Genomic DNA, 21711 nt, shown 5'->3' with positions numbered 1-21711 from the left:
AAGTGCACTCATTAACAATAACAAAGCTTGAAATAAGGAATGCAGTCAGAGAGGGTTTCAGAAGCATAAATCATTACATTTAAATACAAAGACAGAAATGAATGCTACTAACATTTGAAGCTTTCAAGCCATTTGAGAAGAATTTATCATGCTTTATGTTTCTGCCATACTCAGAATACATGGGTCTAGGGATCAAACGAGGAAGTGAAGCTCTTTTTGCTAAATATTATACCTAATGAACCCACTCACAAAGTTCTTTCCATCTCTGCAAATTTGGGTTGTCCTGGACTTTGTCTTCATTGCTAGGAAAGAAGGGAGCAATCGATATCCTATTGATCTATTGAATTGGAAGTGACATTAACCATTTAGGGCTCATGCCACTAAACTTAAAGATAAATAAGAGGTTCGCTGTCTTGCAAATAGACTCACAAGAGAAGTGTGGACAAAGTCTTAGAGTTCATCTGGTCCATGTCTCCATTTAATACTTATTCCTCTCCAAAACATCTCCATCAAATTTTGACCAGTTTCCGCTTGAGCATCTTCAAAAACAGGGACCCCTTTACATAAAGGCAGCTCATTCTGTTGTTGGAAAGCTCTTAGAGTTAGAAATGTCATCATTCTAATACACAGAGTTGTCTCTCTGTGATTTCTACTAACTACTGTCAGCCCTTCCTTCCAGGGCAACTCAAAATAAAGTATTCCCTTTACATCATGACAAGCCCATAATGTTTGAAATCTATTAAAGGACCTTGCACATCGTCTGGCCTACTCTATAAGCACTCAGTAAGCACTCAATAACTCTTCGCTTTTCTTATTCCCCCACCCGAGGTCTTTTCTTTCTTAAGCTAAATGGTCCCACCACCATTTGTCAGAGTGTGATTTCAAGTCCTAGTACCATCTGGTCAGCTTCCTCTGAATATATTCCAGTCTGTTGATGTCCTCTGAGAATGCCATTGTTACTCTAAGCATGGAGTGTTAGGGAAGACTAGGGAAAGGCTACCGACTCCTTCATTCATTCACTTGCTCATTCATTCTGTTGACACAGTTAATACAGCTAAGTCTGTCCTGGTTTCCTTGAAAAATGCATCACACACTATTGATTCACAGTGAACCTATGCTAATTAGAAATACTGTCTTTTTAAAAACTTGTGCTGCTATTCAACTCTGTATTTTAACACTGGTACTTCCATTCTTGTGTTTGTTCTGTTCTTGTTAACCTATCAATGTCAGAACAAATAAAGAGTCAAATGGACATACATCTTATAGGTAGTGTACAAGGGCAACAGTGAATTTGGAAATACAGGAATTAAACTTGCTTTCTGAAGCTAAGAAATTGTGTCAGCAGGAAAGTGATCAGAACAGTCACCTTAAAGAGAAAGACTAAATTTTAAGCCAAAACAACTTAGGTGAAGTCATTAAAATATCTAAAGAAAGAATAGCAATTAGTCATGTGGGCCTAGGAAGGAGTCAGAGAGGCAAATTCTGGTACTGCCTAGTGAAATAAGAAAGTGTGCTCTCAGGTAGGTCCAGGGATCCAGTCAGCCAGGTGGACATCCCTACTGTGACTGTCAGAGACTACATCCAGTTGGCAATCTGATCTGTGTCTCTTTAGTCTGATTCTATCCTCTGCAGTCAAAATTCTACTCATCAGGCTCTCCTTCAGAATTCTGCATATAAGAATTATGCCCACATTTGGTTAGCTTGACTATTGCATGTCTCGTAATTTAATAAGTTGGAATCTGGTTTCGTGTGTGAACTTTTAGTGAGGCTTGTCGATGTGAGTTTGAGTCCCTGAGATACTGAACAGATCCTAGAGACAGTAGGCCCATGTGGGGTGACTGAGAAAATGCTGCCCTCTGGGGATCTTGGCAGGTTCTGGCCAGTCTCTCCTAGAAATGTTATGATGTTCTCTCTCCCTCTGGTGCCTCTTTCTTGAAGAAATTCTAGGTCTGAATCTCAGCACTACTGCTTACTGGATGTGAAGCTATGAGCAAGCACTTACACTTTCTGGCATCAGTTTCCACATGCTTAAAAATGGAGGTAATAACAACCTGACAAGATTGTTATAAGGAGTAAATGAGGTAGTAATGTATCTACCGCCCCTTGCCTAGAGTGTGCACTCAATAAATAATGACTATTACTATTTTTAAAGTCAATGTCCTTGCTGGAGTCATTGCGTAATGCAGGGCAGGATAAAATATATATATAATTTTTTGATATTTATCTGCTGTAATTGGACATGTATCTACTAATCAGCAGTTTTTAATCTTTCTACTAATTACAGATCCATTCAACTATACCACTATCCAGAGCACATTTCACAAGTTTGTCCTATGTTATAAAAGTCTGGGACAAAAGCCTTGTTAAAACCCAGACACGTATAGCCATACAGTTCTATTACCTACCACTTTAATAAGCTATTTGGTGTGATTTGTTTTTAATGAAACCCCTATTCCCAGTCATCACTACATCCTTTCTTAATGACTCACAGGGTATCTTTTCTAACCAATACTAGGACCAATGTCAAGTTCAGTAGGTGTCTCTTATAACCTCCTTCTTCCTTCTAAAGAAATAACGTTCGCCTATCTACAGTTGTATGGAATATGGCGGTTTGGCCCATTGACTTCTATTTACTCCCTTGTATCATGCCTTCCTGTACTGAAGAGACTTGAGAGACACACATACAATTCCTAGATGCTTTTGCAGCTAGTATTCTGGATTCCAATATGGTCCTGCCAGGCAGATGCAACCGTGGGAGATTTGCAAGGCAAAAGTGAGGGTGGTCATCTTCTAACATTTCTTAGCAAGCACAGTCTCAGGAAGATGTGAAATTTTCTTCTGAAGCAGTGATTCATGTCATTTTCCAGATTCCTGGGAGAGAAGATGGTTTCAAGCAGAGGCAACAGTGGTCTCCAGAGCCCAGTCACCAGCATGATGGAGTAGTGATGACGGCAATAATGAGTGCACAGTTCCAGCTCTGTGATTTTCAAATCTCGGTTACAATCATGTATTCCAGAAGTTCAGTTTTTTTAGGATACTTTCAGAGGTTGGGGCTCCCATGGTGATTCATCTCTCTCATGTCTGAGAGTCCTTCCAGGAAGCCCAGACTAGAGTTCCCTTCTCCAGGCCTTCCAGTGATTTGCAAGCACCCAATTTACCATATTAAATCTTTGCCTACTTATAATGCTTCTGTCTCCTGCCATGAGCCCTGGCCGACACTACAATTTTTCCCATTTTCTGTAATTCCTCAGTGATTACTGGCAGCAGTTTAGCAAATACATCTGCAAATTGGAATCACTGGTTGCTGCATAGTCACAAATTAATGTCTGAAAGATTTTTGCTACTCTGAAGTCCTTCTTTCTGTGAATCTTGGACTATAGAATTTTACTTTATTTCTTTCAGTGGCTTTTCCTTTTTTTCCTTCATGCCGGCAAAAAAAGAGATAAATCTTTATGAAGGTTTTTCAGCAAATTCTAGCACCCTTCCAGCAATTCTGCTGAAAATTTTCTAGCGATTTCTTTTTTTTTTTCTTTTCTTTCTTTTTTTTTTTTTTTGCGGTACGCGGGCCACTCACTCTTGTGGCCTCTCCCGTTGCGGAGCACAGGTTCCGGACGCGCAGGCTCAGCGGTCATGGCTCATGGGCCTAGCCGCACCGCGGCATGTGGGATCCTCCCAGACCGGGGCACGAACCCGTGTCCCCTGCATCGGCAGGCAGACTCTCAACCACTGCGCCACCAGGGAAGCCCTCTAGCAGTTTCTTAACATACTCACTTCCACGTCTACCAGGTTTATTCATGAAAGAAATATATAGCCTTCCTTTGTTATGCTCCTGTCCTTTAATCCAGTTTTATGATGACATAAAGCTATGTTTACCTCCTTGAATGTATTTATATAAACACACACACACACATCCCTGTAGGCAAGTCTTACTCTCAACATAAAATCAGTTGTTTTGATTTTTTTTCCTTCTGGAAATTGCAGACAACCTGTTGCAAAGTTTTCTTCTTCCTAAGTCATAATTATTTATTTGATATTTTCTCTTGTTCCCCTTCCCTATCACATTTAAAATGTTCTTGATCAATATTAACATGTTTGTGGGCAAAAAATTTAAAAATTAACTAAAAAATCCCTAGGCATTGTGAGAAGAACTTTATGTCTTAAAAAATAAAAATTAAAAAACCTTATCATTGGAGCACCTTAAACATCTTAAGCCATAGCTGGGCAAGCCAAATTCTGTCCTGGAATATATGCTGCACCCTTCACTGTTCTTTTCCCACGTTCCCATATTCTCACTTTGACCTTTACCAAAGGCCTGGACTTTAATTGAAAACTATCAGAAGATCTCTACCTCATGCCCTCAAATATCTCACTTTCATGCCCAAACATTATAGTCCCTAGACATGCTATCAAGACACTGATTCCACCACAGAGAAACATGCTGGCCAACCTGCAAAATCACCTCTGCCTCAAGGCTTCTGCCAGAAATGCTCTTCCCACATCCTCACTTGCCTGACTCCATCTTGTAATTCAGGTTTCAGCCTAAATATCGTCTCCTCAGTAGAGGCCTTCCCTAATCCCCATATCAAAAGTCAACAGGTGATTTTTTTGGACTAATTTTTCATTGAATTGCTTGACTATATCAATTTGGTTATATTTTGTTAGAGATACTTTTGATTATAAGTAATAGAATTATGACTAATAGAGGCTTAACTATTAAAGATCTTCATTATATCATACAATGGAAAGTCTAGAAGTAGGCATATCCCAGTTTCAGGAATACATTATAACTCTCATGGGCCCTAGGCACTTTTGGCTTCCGATTTTCTGAAAATTGTTTCTAAGCATGTTGAAAAAAAAAGCCAATAACAGAAATCCATTAGTGCATCAAAGGGAAGTGTAGGTACTGTGATGCACTGCTAAGATTCCCCTTCAGGAATAAAGGACTTTTTATCCCAGCTGCTGGGAATGCTGCTGGCACACAGCCTCTCAGCTCTTAGTCCCCTCTGGTTATAACCTCAGCTGAAAAGAGCTGCCTAACTGAAGTTACACTCTCTTCTTGGGCAGCCTTCAATCAGTGACTAATAGATCTGGGATTATGAAAGCCTGGCCACCTCACCCCAACTCAGGACAGCTAGGAAGGCTCATTCCCTCTTCAAAACTCCCAAAAGGGTCAGCTGAGGCATCCACTGAGATTTCATTGCAGCTGAACTTCTGACTTTGCTTCCTTCCCTTCCTTTCCACAGCTGTAACCCCCCAAAACACTCCCTAATAAATCTCCTGCATACGATCACCATCTCAAAGTGTATTTTCTGGGGAACACAATATTTGACAAGCAGTAACTCATGACCAAATACAGCAATAAGCTGTGAAATTCGCCTGAATCTTTTTCTAAGCAAAAGGCAGGGTCCCATTGTGAATGAAGGTGGCTGGGCTCAGAGCTCAACACCAAGAAAGCCATTTCACCTATGCAACAAACTAACCTAGATGACCAAGCCTAGTTATATAGATTGTGATCAAACACTTCGCACTTTATGGACAACAGAGTTGAAGCAGGGGTAGCAAGGGGCTCAAAAGCCAAGCCCTGAAAGATAGCACCAAAAGCAGCAGCTCTTCCAAACACTAGAAATTGAATTAGTACTTTACAGCCCTTCAGCAAACTAGTGACGGGGGAGATCACACAACGATTTACCACATGGATAATGAATGTGGGACTAGCTAAACAAACTCATCACCACAGAAAATAGATGAAAGTAAATAAGATAGTTACCCTAAGCATAAGGCAACCATATTCTTGGAAATCAGGTTGATGGCATTAGTGAAGAATTGAAGGCTCCCAAAGAGGTGCTTCTTCATCTCAGTGAGATGAGTGATAGGGTGCATGCAGTGCTGCCTCTCTTGATCTTCTTTTATCTTTGTGACAAGTTGTCTCATCATCACCCTGCTGCCCTTAGTGACCATTCAGTGCACCACCCATGTATGATCCAGCTCATGATTTAAACTACAAAATCCACAAAGCTGCCAGGCTGCTATTTGATAGGCTAAGTAGTAAACTTGGGAAATTAGAGTTTAGCTTGATTTGAAATATGTGAGGGTACAGAGGCTGGTCAGCCTGCTATAAAGCATATAGTGAGGATATAGAGAGTAGTCAGAATATTCTTGCTACACTGATTTTGTCATTTGTGTGGCATAAATCTATAATTATTTACTTTTTAGTGTTTAGTAATGCTTTTTTAACTTTGCAATAAACCCTTTTGACAAAAATAAATAAAATTGAAACTGCATATTTAATTAAAATACTATATGCTATATAGATATAGTATATATATAGTAATATAGTGTATATATAGTATATATAGTATAGTATACTATAGTAGTATGGTATATATAGTATATATATAGTAGTAATAGTATGCTATACTATTTCTCAGGATTTCTTGGGCATGACTAATGAAAACCAGAAAATAATTCTCCTAAAGGAACATCAGTATCTATTTCAAAATTAGTAATTATTTTAAGAAGACTGTTTCCAAGGACAATAATTTAACACATGCACCTACAAAAAATGCATTTAAACCATGACTTTTCATTTAGATCAAATGACTGTTCTTCTAAATTAATTTTGCTTATTTTCTATCCCAAGGGTTTTTTTTTTTTGGATATGCACAAAAAGTTAAGCAACAGCTTGTTAATGTGTTGCCTCCATTAGCAGAAAAATAATTTTGAAAGCATTTAAATTATGTCTGCTTTATATCATTTTACCAAATCATTTTAACTGCTTTATATCAAATGCTTCAAATATAAAATCAAACTTTTCAGTAACAGTTTGATTTTCTATAGTATAGTAGAAACTATACTAAACTATAGTATAGTTTGATTTTCTATAGTGTAGTGGTTGTGATGCAAAAATAATTCACACTGAGACCAAGCAAACTGCAATATTCTACAAATCAAAATAGAATGTGTATGTGCCAAGATTTGCAAATAGAATATATACATGGTTGGAATAACTTTATCACAAAATTTTGGAGACAAAGCTTATGCTGAATTTAAAAATAAAGATGCTTCAGCAACGCAGTTAGCACTTCGTGGCACCCCTTATAATTCTGATTGAGGAATAACTTTTTACAAATAAGTCCTAAATTTCAGATGCTTTTTTTCCCGCAAAATCACTTAGAAATCTTTAACCATAGTATTCAGTAAATGGAGCATCCCAATATTTCAACTGTTGAAATTTTAGGGAATAGCTATTATTTTAAACAAATAATACTTGCAAATAAAAGCACACTGAAATGTGGTGGAAGGAACTGAAGCAAGAAAGGAACTGAACAAATCAAACAATAAAATCACGTTGAAAAAAGTCTTCTTCAGAAAAATACCAGTGAAACTGTATTACAAAGAGAGAGGACTAGGAAGTTTCAGTTGATTAAAATACATGAAGATATATGAAGAATAGTCATTCGTCTCATGTTATATTTTTAATATTTAGGTAATCTATATAAATACATTTAAAAATTTTACTTGTATTTGAATTCTTTTAATTAATTTAAACAAATTTCAATAGCACTATTTTGATACCCACCAATGTATTTTAGTGTGCCCTTTCACTGTCAAATTTTCCCGACTTAGAGATAAATGATATGGTTCCCTGCTACTGATGGTCACTGTGCTTTTCTTGTTCAAGAGGTTTTTGCACATTGTTTCCACAAGATGGAAGAGGCAGAAGCAAGGAACTGGTCTTCCAGGGTTACTGCTACATTCTTACCTTTGGTCATTTCCTGGCAAAAATTCAAAGTCTGATTTCTATTTAATGGTTTCATCTTACTACTATTTTCCTTATAAATCTGCATATAGGTTAGGTGAGTATCAGAACCTGGATGATGTCAGACTTCGCTGAAGAGTAGAAGTTTATTGAGCACATCATCTTTGTTTGTACAAGTAACTCTACTCTGAAATGACAACTCTCAAATTGGCCATGTAGTAAAAATGTGCTATGTCCAAAATTAAAGGAACTAAAGACAGTAAGATGTTCCTTTGGCTCAGAGGTTGGTACTGTTTCTTGACACCTGCCAAATTAATGAGATCCATTAAGTGACACACAGGAATCTCAAACGGTTCCTGCACACAGGACATAATTATGACAGGAATAAGCTTCATTGCCCAGCCCATGGGCCCGCTCTCTCTTTCCTCCGTGCCTGCCCCAGCACAGCATTTCTGGATTTACGATTGCCCTCCCTTAGTCTGACAACTGGGGAAGCACTGCTAACAATGGATGACCCCCAATGTCTCTTGCCTCTGAAAATGTGTATTAGCTATAATTTACAGCCCCTGGGCTTCTTTCCTTTGTTACTGCTATGTTCCTCTTTGTCTACTATTTATCTTTTTTTTTAAATTCACTTCCCTTACTCTGATATTTGGGCTGATATTTTTGAAATTGAATTCTATATCTGCAATAGTTTATTTGTACGATCATTATGGTATACTTATCATATATTGTCTTTTATTACCTTTTTTGCTATCCTCAAAGTTGCTGTGATCCTTAATGGTCAAAATCCTGAAGGATTTAGCTCTGTAACCCCTACATGTTTGTTGCATGGAATTATATTTGCTAGATGTTTATGTCCAGAGCTTTAAATATGTTAGGAAAATGGCATTATATAAGCTAAGGACAAAATTCAAATAAATGAAGCAGCATATTTTAACTTAATGCTGTGTTACTCGAGATGCCAAGATATTATCTGGCTGTCTTTCTCAAAGCTCCTGACTCACATATACAGCTATCTACTGACCACACCTAACTGGCTGTCTCAGAATTATCTGAAATTAATATGTCCATAATTGAATAAACCTCTGATTTCTCTCTCAACCTGTTTCTCTCTTAAACTTCATTTGCTCAGGTATAGAAGTCATCTTGATCTTCTCTTCTCATCTCCTCCCCATATCCAATTCGTGAAGGTCTGCGTTTACTTCCAATGTAAATTTTCAAATTAATCCACTTAACTCTAATTCCATTTCCACTACCATGAGCTACATGTACTGCAGAGACTGTTCCTTAAATGGTCTCCTAACATTAACTCTTGCTTCTCGACAATCTGCACCTCACCACCCTCTTAGAGTCTAATTATATCTAAATTGGGCTATTCTTGGCACATTATTTTGTGTCTGAGGATCCTGCTCATTTTTAGCACCTATCAAGAAAATGTCTTGAAGTAACACGGCATTAATAAAATAACTAATAGAACCTGGTAAATTGTTACAAAAATTAAGTTAGCTTAACTTAAAAAAAAACTGCCACACTGCTTGATTGTAAGTTCAATGAGGGCAGAAGCCACCTGAGTCCTGATCACCATTGTTCCCCCAGTTTTACTGAGATATAACTGACGTATAACATTGTATTAGTCTAAAGTGCACAACAAAATTATATGATAAATGTATACATTGCAAAATCACTACCACAACAAGTTTAGCTAACATTCATTTAATCACCTCACTTAGTTACAAATTTTTCTTATAATGAGAAGTTCTTTTAGCAACTTTCAAATATACAACACAGTATTGTTATCTACCATCACCGTGCTGTGCATCACATCCCCAGGACTTATTTATCTTATAACTGGAAGTTTATAACTTTTGACCACCTTCACCTATCCCTCCTGCCACTCCTAGCCCCATCTCTGGCAACCAGCAATCTGTTTCTGTATTTATGAGTCCAATTTTTTTTTAGATTCCACATATAAGTGTGATTATACAGTATTTGTCTTTCTCTGACTTATTTCACTTAGCATAATGCCCTCAAGGTCCATACATGTTGACACAAATGGCAGGATTCCCTTCTTTTTTAGGGCTGAATAATATTCCATTATATAAAATGGAATATTTTATAAAATCGATGGGCACTGAGGTTGTCTTCATGTCTTAGCTATTGTAAATAATGCTGCAATGAGACTCACTCACCTTTGCTTACATTGAGAGTGTAGTACAGTGTCTGGCATATAGTTGGCCCTAAATAAGTATTTTTTAAACAAGCAAACTAATCAGTAATCGTAATACTCCTAATGGTAGAGCAAAGTGAATTGTAGGTCTAAGATTTCTACAAACATGAATCAAATCGCATATTGTTGAAGTCATATGCTTCATCTTTAAAATTCATGTGAAATTTTTATTTTAATCCCATATATATCTATATTTGTTTTAATATGAAATTTCATTTCCCCATCAATACTTCTGTCTTCACACGAAATTTGAGTTCCAGGCACACCTGCCATATTTATCATGGGGCTTTGAGTGTCCCTGGCATGCTGCACCAGCACCCTTCCCTGTCCAGCCCTTACCCTGAAGCACAAAGACTCCAGTTTGAAAAGTGGGAGATTAACAAATAGGCTGTTTTCTTTTCACCAAAATTTTATTAGCATTTCTAGACAACAATAATATGACTGTAGCTTCATCCACCAGTAAATATTTTCCTAATAGCAAATAATGTATCAGATTCGCTTTAGGAAAGATCAACTAGATTCATCCTCATATTGATAGCTACTGACGTGAAGCCTAGGTAAACCCAAAATGTGAAGACTTGATATAATTGTTAACTCTAAGTCAAAAAAAGATTATACATAGGCAATTTTGATTTTATTGTGGTGTTATTCAAGTAATCATAGAAACTGGGGTTGGGTTTCTTCCAACAAGAAGTTTTATGATTTGTATAGCACAGGTTGTCATTAACTTAGGCAGGAAAATCCCCGGTTGCTAAATTTTATGCATGCAATAATCTTATAAGATAGGCACTCTTAGTAACGTCATTGTTCAGGTGACAAAACTGAAGCTTATGTGACAAAGTGAGAGAGTGGCATGCACATACATACACTACCAAATGTAAAATAGATAGCTAGTGGGAAGCAGCCGCATAGCACAGGGAGATCAGCTCGGTGCTTTGTGACCACCTAGACGGGTGGGATAGGGAGGGTGGGAGGGAGGGAGACGCAAGAGGGAAGAGATATGGGGACATATGTATATGTATAACTGATTCAGTTTGTTATAAAGCAGAGGCTAACACACCATTGTAGAGCAATTATACTCCAATAAAGATGTTTAAAAAAAAAAAAAAAAAACTGAAGCACTGAAGTTGGGGCAGAAGAGGGAGAACAGGAGTGCATGCCGGGAATTTGAGTTTATGTATTCCATTTGAACAGAGATCTAGGCTTTCAGGGATTAGCTCTCTAAATGATAGTCCCTAAAAACTGGGAATTGGACTAGGAGGTATGCATATTACTACATCTTCCATATGTAGATCCAAGAAGGAAATCTGACCGCCCGTGAGCCATGGCCGCTGAGCCTGCGCGTCCGGAGCCTGTGCTCCACAGCGGGAGAGGCCACAACAGTGAGAGGCCCGCGTACCGCAAAAAAAAAAAAAAAAAAAAAAAAAAAAAAATGAAGCTTAATAATAACGACCAGTATTTATTACCTCCAGCAGTTTTTTTCTCCTAATTCATTTGCTTCTAAAGTTCTTAATACTTTCCATATACTAACTCATTTGATCCTCACTAAAATCGTATGGAATAAGTATTATTATGATCTTGTTATAGTTATTTTTACTGTTCTTGAAACTTTTCCACAAGTTTAAAATTATTTCAAAATAAAAGTTTGACATCGTTATTATAAATATATAGGAGTATAGCACACATCTGAAAAATTAAAATGTAACTGATATCATATGACTGGGACAGTGTGAAATCTCCTAATTTTCCTCCAGTTTTTATTATTAGAATTGTTTACATTTTCTTTATTATCCCTATTATTAAATCCAAAACTACAAATATTTGCAAGCCATTCCGCTAAGATGGCAGCCTTTCTGATTCTTATTTCACAGTTAATTCATCTTCATTCACTTATACATTCAACAAATAGTTAAATAATAGTTATTTACAAAATTGAAAGAATTGATAATAGAAAAATCCCTTCATGATAATAACTAAATTTTGCACATATTGTCTGGACAGATATTAGCTAACTTGCTGTATTTTTACAGAAAATTGGCGAACTAGTAGAGCTAAGGAAAACTGAGGCACAGAGTGGTTAAATAACTTGCTCATGAGACAATTAGTACATGAGTGATCTGGAGATAGAATGCTCTCCGGTTAAAGTTTTACTCCTTGTATTTATAAAAGAAACAAAAATTGAGCTTCCAGGAAATACATTAAAGCATTAAAAAAAATCACAAAATTTTTTTGTTAGATAATTTCTTTGAGAAACATGGTAAAACCAGATAAATGGCTGGTAAATTCTGCAGGTGTTAGTTGTTTTTTGTTTGTTTTAAACTAACATGATGATTGTTCAGCAAAGGTTTAGTCTATATAGTATTCTTCTCACAAAAGCTGTCTTCCTAAGAATTTTAAACAGTGATAGAAAATTGGCACTTTGAGACTATACATTGGAATTTCTTTGCACAACTATCTAAAAAGAACCACACCTATCAAATACAGGTATTGATTTTACTCCTAAATGCATGCCTGCCTTTTGTGCTCTCCAGCTTCTTCCTGTTTGTTGGTATCATTAACAACCTGCTTACTGACACCCAAATGGGTTTCCTGACAAGCTGGTATTAACAGCCCTCCCACTGCATCCTGCTTTTGTGGTTTTATGTGTGCTCATTTAGGAACCCAAGGCACCCAACACTCATAAGCACCAAAATGAAAAAGAGAGTTATTTATGTACTCTTCTGTGATGCAGTCTGAGTTTAGAGAAAGGTCAGAATATACAAGACTCAATAACAAAAATTCAATAACAAAACAAAATAACAATAATAACAAAAATTCTCTTCTCACAAAGGTTCTTTCTGTGTCACTGGTAAAGTTTAAAGCATTGTGTATGTATGTATGCTTGTGTGCATATGTGTGTATGCACACACACACATGCATATGTATTTTTATTAATCATCTATTCTGGGGCACCATAATTAATATATAGATGAAACCATGTGAACACAAATTCTATGTTCTCTAGGATAATAAAAATAATCCCTCTCTTTGTCCTTTGGCTAAACACTATAAGGAAATGGAATTTCATTGTGACATTTCTTTTTAATTTGAACTAATACTCAGTTTTGAAAATCAAGTTCATTTAAGACTGTTTCATGGCTAGCTCTTTTTTCACTAAACAAAAATTCACTGATCTTCTACCATGTCTCTATTTTTACTTACTGGATATATTTATTTGGATAAAGTAAAAAACTTCATAGAAGAAGGTTAAATTTTACTAGATCATGACACATAATTAAGCAAAAACTTGCTAATATGTATTGTGACATATACAAAAAAGAACAAGTTTAGTTTCTTGTACTCAAAGACCTGTGACGTACTGGGGGTCTACCTAATACAGGAATAAAATATGAACTGAAAATATTAGCTCAAAAATGAGAAAGGAAATACTAGACACTAATTGAAAAGTCTAGTTTTAAGGAAATATTGAGGATGGCAAAGAGGATAATTGTTAGAGGTGATAAAATAGTGTGGGATATAGTTGCATAGGGATCAGTTTATACAGGATAAAACACTGCACAGCATCAGCTGGAAAAGTAGCCTAAATGGGTTCAGATGCCAGTACATAGGTAGAGACGGTGGTGATGAAGAACTTGTTCATTTCTGTTGGCTTTTAGTTTTGCAGTGAAATGGGAAGCAAGATCATCAGCTAAGAGAAAGGATGGGGGAAAGGTTTTTAGAGTTTTGAGGGCAGAGTGAAGGGATAAAATTGTAACCAAGGATGGTAGAAATGTAAGGGACTAGAGTTTCTGGGCAGTAATAAAGGCCCACTTAATCTTTATTTTTTTATTTTTTTATTTTTTTTTTTTTGCGGTACGCGGGCCTCTCACTGCTGTGGCCTCTCCCATTGCGGAGCACAGGCTCCGGATGTGCAGGCTCAGTGGCCATGGCTCACGGGCCCAGCCGCTCCGCGGCATGTGGGATCGTCCCGGACCGGGGCACGAACCCGTGTCCCCTGCATCGGCAGGCAGACTCTCAACCACTGCGCCACCAGGGAAGCTCCCCCACTTAATCTTTTGGTCTTGAATTTAGGAGCACACAGTCAACATGACTAAATGTTTTTCTCTCCAGCCACGTTCATCTGTCTTAGTGGAGAGGAGTTAGATTTAGCCAGCATTTGAATTTTGCCAGGCAGAAAGAGAGGAGAAGATAGGTGAGAATTTATGTATGGGATAGATTATAATAAGAGACACAATATCTAGGCTGTGTAAGGAGGAAAATAGGTACATGAGGGTGGTCAGGAACAGAGAAATGATAGCAGGTTGTAGATTGTAGGTCCTTGTGGAATTGGAAAGAGGGTGCTAGTATCAAATGTATCGCTCATTCTAGAAACAAAAATTTCAGTTGAGGTAGTTAATTTAGCTTCATTCTGATCATTGAAAACATATATAAACTAGATCTTGTGGGTAGTTTGGCTTCTTTTGTTTTTATTATCCAGCTAACAGGCATACAGAAAGTTTAAAAGTCAAGGAGAAATATAGAAAAAAATAAACATGGAGAATTATCACTGCACAATGTGGCGCTGAATTTGAGGATTTAATAAAACCCAAATTGCATGTCAAAACTAATATATCAGTTTTGAAAAGGACAGTTAGGGAAATTCGTACTTAGCTAGGGACTTATCTTAGCATCTGTACTAATTGTTGTATTTTTAAAACAAGAACTATAATTTCCCCCCAGTTTATATCATAAACTATAGCTTTGTTGCAGTTTCAAGGTAGAAAATGAGAAAGGAAAAAAAATTAAAAAGAGGTCCCACGAGTTTATGATCAGATTACTGGCAGCATGTTGTGCCAGAAATGCAATTAGTCAATTGTTTCAGCGTAAATCCTGTTTATAAGTCAGTAACTGCTGTAAAATGTTAATGTTAAAAAACGTTCTGGGGCTTCCCTGGTGGCGCAGTGGTTGAGAGTCCGCCTGCCGATTCAGGGGACGCGAGTTCGTGCCCTGGTCCAGGAAGATCCCACATGCCACGGAGCGGCTAGGACCGTGAGCCATGGCCGCTGAGCCTGCGCATCCGAAGCCTGTGCTCTGCAACGGGAGAGGCCACAAGAGGGAGAGGCCCGCGTACCGCAAAAACAAAAACAAAAAAAACCGTTCTGTTTGCCATGAAATATTTTTAAATTGTGTTATTTATGAGACAATGCGAACAGCATTTTACATAATGCTGACATTGACTATCAAAATACCGTATTTAAATTGTAAAATAAGAATTTGAAATACTGACTTGGAAAACACAGCCAACAATATTTAATAAGAGTAGTGAAATAAACTGAAGTGTACCAGATTAGAAAGGGGTTACCAAATATGAGCTCAATAAAGTACCAACCTAGAACTTAATTCCAGTGGTCACCTCATTTTTGTTCTGCCTTTAGTCAGATGATAAGATACTATTCTAGTCCATAAAGGTCTCAATAATGAGTTAATAAGCAATTTATGTAATCCTTCATACTTAGATAAAACTTGGATACAGTTCTTCTGTAATTTTATTGCCGTTGCATGTTGAGTTAAAGTATTGAATAGTATAGAAGTTATTCTTGCAATGATTTTATATTGCCCTTTGTTGACTGTTGAAAAAAAAACTCAAACAGAACACATTTTTTGTATTGGGAAATGCATCTAGGCAAACATATTTATCTTATGGAAGATTCACAGCTAACATGACTTTTGAAACTATAGATTGACTGTGATAGTCATAAAAAATACATGTTCAAGACTATGAAGTCAACCTGATAAATTTTGTCATATAGTTCAACAAAAATTTGCTTCAAATATTTCTGATCTCAATCTCAACTCCAGTTCCTTTAACTTACAAATATTGTTTGACAAGAGCAAGTCACATGCTTTTTATACTTAAATTTTCAAGAGTTAAGACCACTGTCTCTTTTTTCTCCATCTTCTCTTCCATCAACTTCCCCTTGTAAAAGATAGAATCGCAGTGGCTGCAGATATTTCAGGGACCTGACTAAGGGGAAATTAAGTTAAGAATAAATTTATTTTGGTTCAGTGGGCTACTCTAGGCTTCACAGTCATTTATATATATAAATTATTGCAATTTTCAGGGATTAGACATGTGTGCTAAGAATATTGCAACCTCTGGGCACATTCACCTGGTGCCCAGTGTTGTAACAGGAAGTGGCAGGACCAGAAATTATATCACAATGTGAATACTGCCTGACACTGGAAGTATGCAGGTATGTAGATGGTGGTGGAGAAACAATATTTGAAATATATGAAGCCAGAAGATAGTCTCTAAACAACTTTTTCAACCATTACAGCCCATGTATAAAAGAAACTAGAGTTTTCCCCAAACTTGACAACAATTCTAAACATGTATATGAATTGTGAAGCTGAAAAATACTTTCTAAACTCTCAATATTAAAAGGTAAGTTTTGAAGAAATTTGGAAATGATATATCTGATAAAAGGTTCATATTCAAAATATACAAAGAACCCATACAACTCAACATCAAAAACAAAAAAACAAACAAAAAACAAAACCAAAAAATACGAAAAACAACTTGACTAAAAAGTGGGCAGAGAACCTGAATAGACATTTTTCCAAAGAAGGCGTAGACATGGGAAACAGACACATGGAAGATGATCAACATCACTAATCAACAGGAAAATGCAAATCAAAACCACAATGAGGAGGAGGAGCTTCAAGATGGCAGAAGAGTAAGACGCGGAGATCACCTTCCTCCCCACAGATACATCAGAAGTACATCTACATGTGGAACAGCTCCTACAGAACACCTACTGAACACTGGCAGAAGACCTCACATTTCCCAAAAGGCAAGAAACTCCCCACGTACCTGGGTAGGGCAAAAGAAAAAAGAAAAAAACAGAGACGAATAGGGATGGGACCTGCCCCAGTGGGAGGGAGCTGTGAAGGAGGGAAGGTTTCCACACACTAGAAGCCCCTTCGCGGGCAGAGACTGCGGGTGGTGGAGGTGGGGAGCTTCAGAACCATGGAGTAGAGCGCAGCAATAGGGGTGTGGAGGGCAAAGTGGAGAGATTCCCGCACAGAGGATCGGTGCTGACTGGAACTCACCAGGCCGAGAGGCTTGTTTGCTCACCCGCCGGGGTGGGCGGGGGCTGGGAGCTGAGGCTCGGGCTTCGTCCAGATGGCAGGGAGAGGACTGGGTTTGGCTGCGTGAACACAGCCTGAAGGGGTTAGTGCGCCACGGCTAGCCGGGAGGGAGTCCGGGAAAAGGTCTGGAACTGCCGAAGAGGCAAGAGACTTTTTCTTCCCTCTTTGTTTCCTGGTGCGCGAGGAGAGGGGATTAAGAGCGCTGCTTAAAAGAGCTCCAGAGACGGGCGCGAGCCGAGCCGCGGCTATCAGCGCGGACCCCAGAGATGGGCATGGGACGCTAAGGCCGCTGCTGCAGCCACCAAGAACCCTGTGTGCGAGCACAGGTCACTATCCCCACCTCCCTTACCGGAGGCCTGTGCAGCCCGCCACTGCCAGGGTCCCGGGACCCAGGGACAACTTCCCTGGGAGAACGCACAGCGCGCCTCAGGCTGGTGCAACGGTCATGTTGGCCTCTGCCGCCGCAGGCTCGCCCCGCATCCGTGCCCCTCCCTCCCCCCGGCCTATGCCAGAGCCCCTGAATCAGCTGCTCTTTTAATCCCGTCCTGTCTGAGCGAAGGGCAGATGCCCTCGGACGACCTACACGCAGAGGTGCATCCACATCCAAAGCTGAACCCCGGGAACTGTGCGAACAAAGAAGAGAAAGGGAAATGTCTCCCAGCAGCCTCAGGAGCAGTGGATTAAATCTCCAAAATCAAGTTGATGTACCCTGCATCTGTGGAATACCTGAATAGACAACAAATCATCCCAAATTGAGGAGTTGGAATTTGGGAGCAAAGATATATATATATTTTCCCCTTCTTCTCTTTTTGTGAGTGTGTATGTGTATGCTTCTGTATGTGATCTTGTCTGTATAGCTTTGCTTTTTTTTTTTTTTTTTTTTTTGCAGTATGTGGGCCTCTCACTGTTGTGGCCTCTCCCTTTGTGGAGCACAGCCTCCGGATGCGTGGACCCAGCGGCCATGGCTCACGGGCCCAGCCGCTCTGCAGCATGTGGGATCTTCCCAGACTGGGGCACGAACCCATGTCCCCTGCATTGGCAGGCGGACTCGCAAGAGGGAAGAGGGAAGCCCTATAGCTTTGCTTTTACCATTTGTCCGAGGGTTCTGTCCGTCCATTTTTTGGGTTACTTTTTAAAATTTTTTCTTCATAATTATTATATTTTTAATTTTAATAACTTTTATTTTATTTTATCTTCTTTTTTTCTTCCTTTCCATTTATTCTCCCTTTTATTCTGAGCTGTGTGGATGAAAGGCTCTTGGTGCTCCAGGCAGGCATCACGGCTGTGCCTCTGAGGTGGGAGAGCCACGTTCAGGACACTAGTCCACCAGAGACCTCCCAGCTCCACGTAATATCAAATGGCGAAAATCTCCCAGAGATCTACATCTCAGAACCAAGACCCAGGTTCGCTCAATGACCAGCAAGCTACAGTGCTGGACACCCTATGCCAAACAACTAGCAAGACAGGAACACAGCCCCATCCATTAGTAGAGGGGCTGCCTAAAATCATAATAAGATCACAGACACCCCAAAACACACCACCAGACGTGGACCTGCCCACCAGAAAGACAAGATCCAGGCTCATCCATCAGAACACAGGCACTAGTCCACTCCACCAGGAAGCCTACACAACCCATTGAACCAACCTTAGCCACTGGGGACAGACACCAAAAACAACGGGAACTACGAAACTGCAGCCTGCAAAAAGGAGACCCCAAACACAGTAAGTTAAGCAAAATAAGAAGACAGAAAAACACACAGCAGATGAAGGAACAAGGTAAAAACAAACCAGACCTAACAAATGAAGAGGAAATAGGCAGTCTACCTGAAAAAGAATTCAGAATAATGATAGTAAAGATGATGCAAAATCCTGGAAATAGAATAGAGAAAATACAAGACACGTTTAACAAGGACCTAGAAGAACTAAAGGGCAAACAAACAGTGATGAACAACACAATAAATGAAATTAAAAATTCTCTAGATGGCATCAATAGCAGAATAACTGAGGCAGAAGGACGAATAAGTGACCTGGAAGATAAAATAGTGGAAATGACTACTGCAGAGCAGAATAAAGAAAAAAGAATGAAAAGAACTGAGGACAGTCTCAGAGACCTCTGGGACAACATTAAATGCACCAACATTCGAATTATAGGGGTCCCAGAAGAAGAAGAGAAAAAGAAAGGGACTGAGAAAATATTTGAAGAAATTATAGTTGAAAACTTCCCTACTATGGGAAAGGAAATAGTTTATCAAGACCAGGAAGCACGGAGAGTCCATTACAGGATAAATCCAGGAAAAACATGCCAAGACACATATTAATCAAACTATCAAAAATTAAATACAAAGAACAAATATTAAAAACAACAAGGGAAAAATGACAAATAACACACAAGGGCATCCCCATAAGGTTAACAGCTGATCTTTCAACAGAAAGGCTGCAAGCCAGAAGGGAGAGGCAGGACATATTTAAAGTGATGAAGGAGAAAAACCTACAACCAATGATCAAGGAATCAATCCAAGAAGAAGATATAACAATTGTAAATATTTATGCACCCAAGATAGAAACATCTCAATACATAAGACAAATGCTAACAGTCATAAAAGGGGAAATTGACAGTAACAAAATCATAGTAGAGGACTTTAACACCCCACTTTCACCAATGGACAGATCATCCAAAATGAAAATAAATAAGGAAACACAAGTTTTAAATTGTACATTAAACAAGATGGACTTAATTGATATTTATAGGACATTCCATCCAAAAACAACAGAATACACATTCTTCTCAAGTGCTCATGGAATATTCTCCAGGATAGATTATATCTTGGGTCACAAATCAAGCCTTGGTAAATTTAAGAAAATTGAAATCATATCAAGTTTCTTTTCCAACCACAATGCTATGAGACTAGATATCAATTACAGGAAAAAATCTGTAAGAAATACAAACACAAGGAGGATAAACAATACACTACTTAATAATCTAGAGATCACTGAAGAAATCAAAGAGGAAATCAAAGAATACTTAGAAACAAATGACAATGAAAACACGATGACCTAAAACCTATGGGATGCAGCAAAAGCAGTTCTTAGAGGGAAGTTTATAGCAATACAATCCTACATTAAGAAACAAGAAACATCTCAAATAAACAATGTAACCTTACACCTAAAGCAATTAGAGAAAGGAGAACAAAAAAAACCCCCAAAGTTAGCAGAAGGAAAGAAATCATAAAGATCAGATCAGAAATAAATGAAAAAGAAATGAAGGAAACGATAGCAAAGATCAATAAAACTAAAAGCTGGTTGTTTGAGAAGATAAACAAGATTGATAAACCATTAGCCAGACTCATCAAGAAAAAAAGGGAGAAGACTCAAATCAATAAAATTGGAAATGAAAAAGGAGAAGTAACAACTGACACTGCAGAAATACAAAGGATCATGAGAGATTACTACAAGCAACTCTATGCCAATAAAATGGACAACCGGGAAGAAATGGACAAATTCTTAGAAATGCACCACCTTCTGAGACTGAACCAGAAAGAAATAGAAAATCTGAACAGACTAATCACAGGCACCAAAATTGAAACTGTGAGAAAAATCTTCCAACAAACAAAAGCCCAGGACCAGATGGCTTCACAGTCGAATTCTATCAACCATTTAGAGAAGAGCTAACACCTATCCTTCTCAAATTCTTACAAAAATAGCAGAGGGAGGAACACTCCCAACTCATTCTATGAGGCCACCATCACCCTGATACCAAAACCAGACAAAGGTGCCACAAAGAAAGAAAACTACAGGCCAATATCACTGATGAACATAGATGCAAAAATCCTCAACAAAATACTAGCAAACAGAATCCAACAGCACATTTAAAGGATCATACACCATGATCAAGTGGGGTTTATCCCAGGGATGCAAGGATTCTTCAATATACTCAAATCAATCAATGTGATACACCATATTAACAAATTGAAGAAATAAAACCATATGATCATTTCAATCGATGCAGAAAAAGCTTTTTGACAAAATTCATTTATGATAAAAACCCTCCAGAAAGTCGGCACAGAGGGAATTTACCTCAACATAATAAAGGCCATATATGACAAACCCAGAGCCAACATCGTCCTCAATGGTGAAAAACTGAAACCATTTCCACTAAGATCAGGAACAAGACAAGGTTGCCCACTCTCACCACTCTTATTCAACATAGTTCTGGAAGTTTTAGCCACAGCAATCAGAGAAGAAAAAGAAATAAAAGGAATCCAAATCGGAAAAGAAGAATCAAAGCTGTCACTCTTTGCAGATGACGTGATACTCTACATAGAGAATCCTAAAGATGCTACCAGAAAACTACTAGAGCTAATCAATGAATTTGGTAAAGTAGCAGGATACAAAATTAATGCACAGAAATCTCTGGCATTCTTATACACTAATGATGAAAAGTATGAGAGTGAAATTAAGAAAACTCTCCCATTTACCATTACAACAAAAAGAATAAAATATCTAGGGATAAACCTACCTAAGGAGACAAAAGACCTGTATGCAGAAAATTATAAGACACTGATGAAAGAAATTAAAGATGATACAAATAGAT

At 38.2% G+C, this 21711-nt stretch overlaps 1 protein-coding gene across 1 annotated transcript in view; it reads right to left on the bottom strand.

The window, feature by feature from the left end:
• The window catches only part of MAPK10 (mitogen-activated protein kinase 10), a 361101-nt gene that overhangs the window by 98020 nt on the left and 241370 nt on the right, over positions 1-21711 (bottom strand). The gene's annotated exons all lie outside the window — the stretch shown is intronic.

This window comes from Physeter macrocephalus, chromosome 7 (genome assembly GCF_002837175.3).
Source record: "Physeter macrocephalus isolate SW-GA chromosome 7, ASM283717v5, whole genome shotgun sequence".
Classification (NCBI taxonomy): domain Eukaryota; kingdom Metazoa; phylum Chordata; class Mammalia; order Artiodactyla; family Physeteridae; genus Physeter; species Physeter macrocephalus.
Note: the sequence above shows the minus strand (reverse complement) of the source record. Positions and strands in the feature narration are given on the sequence as shown.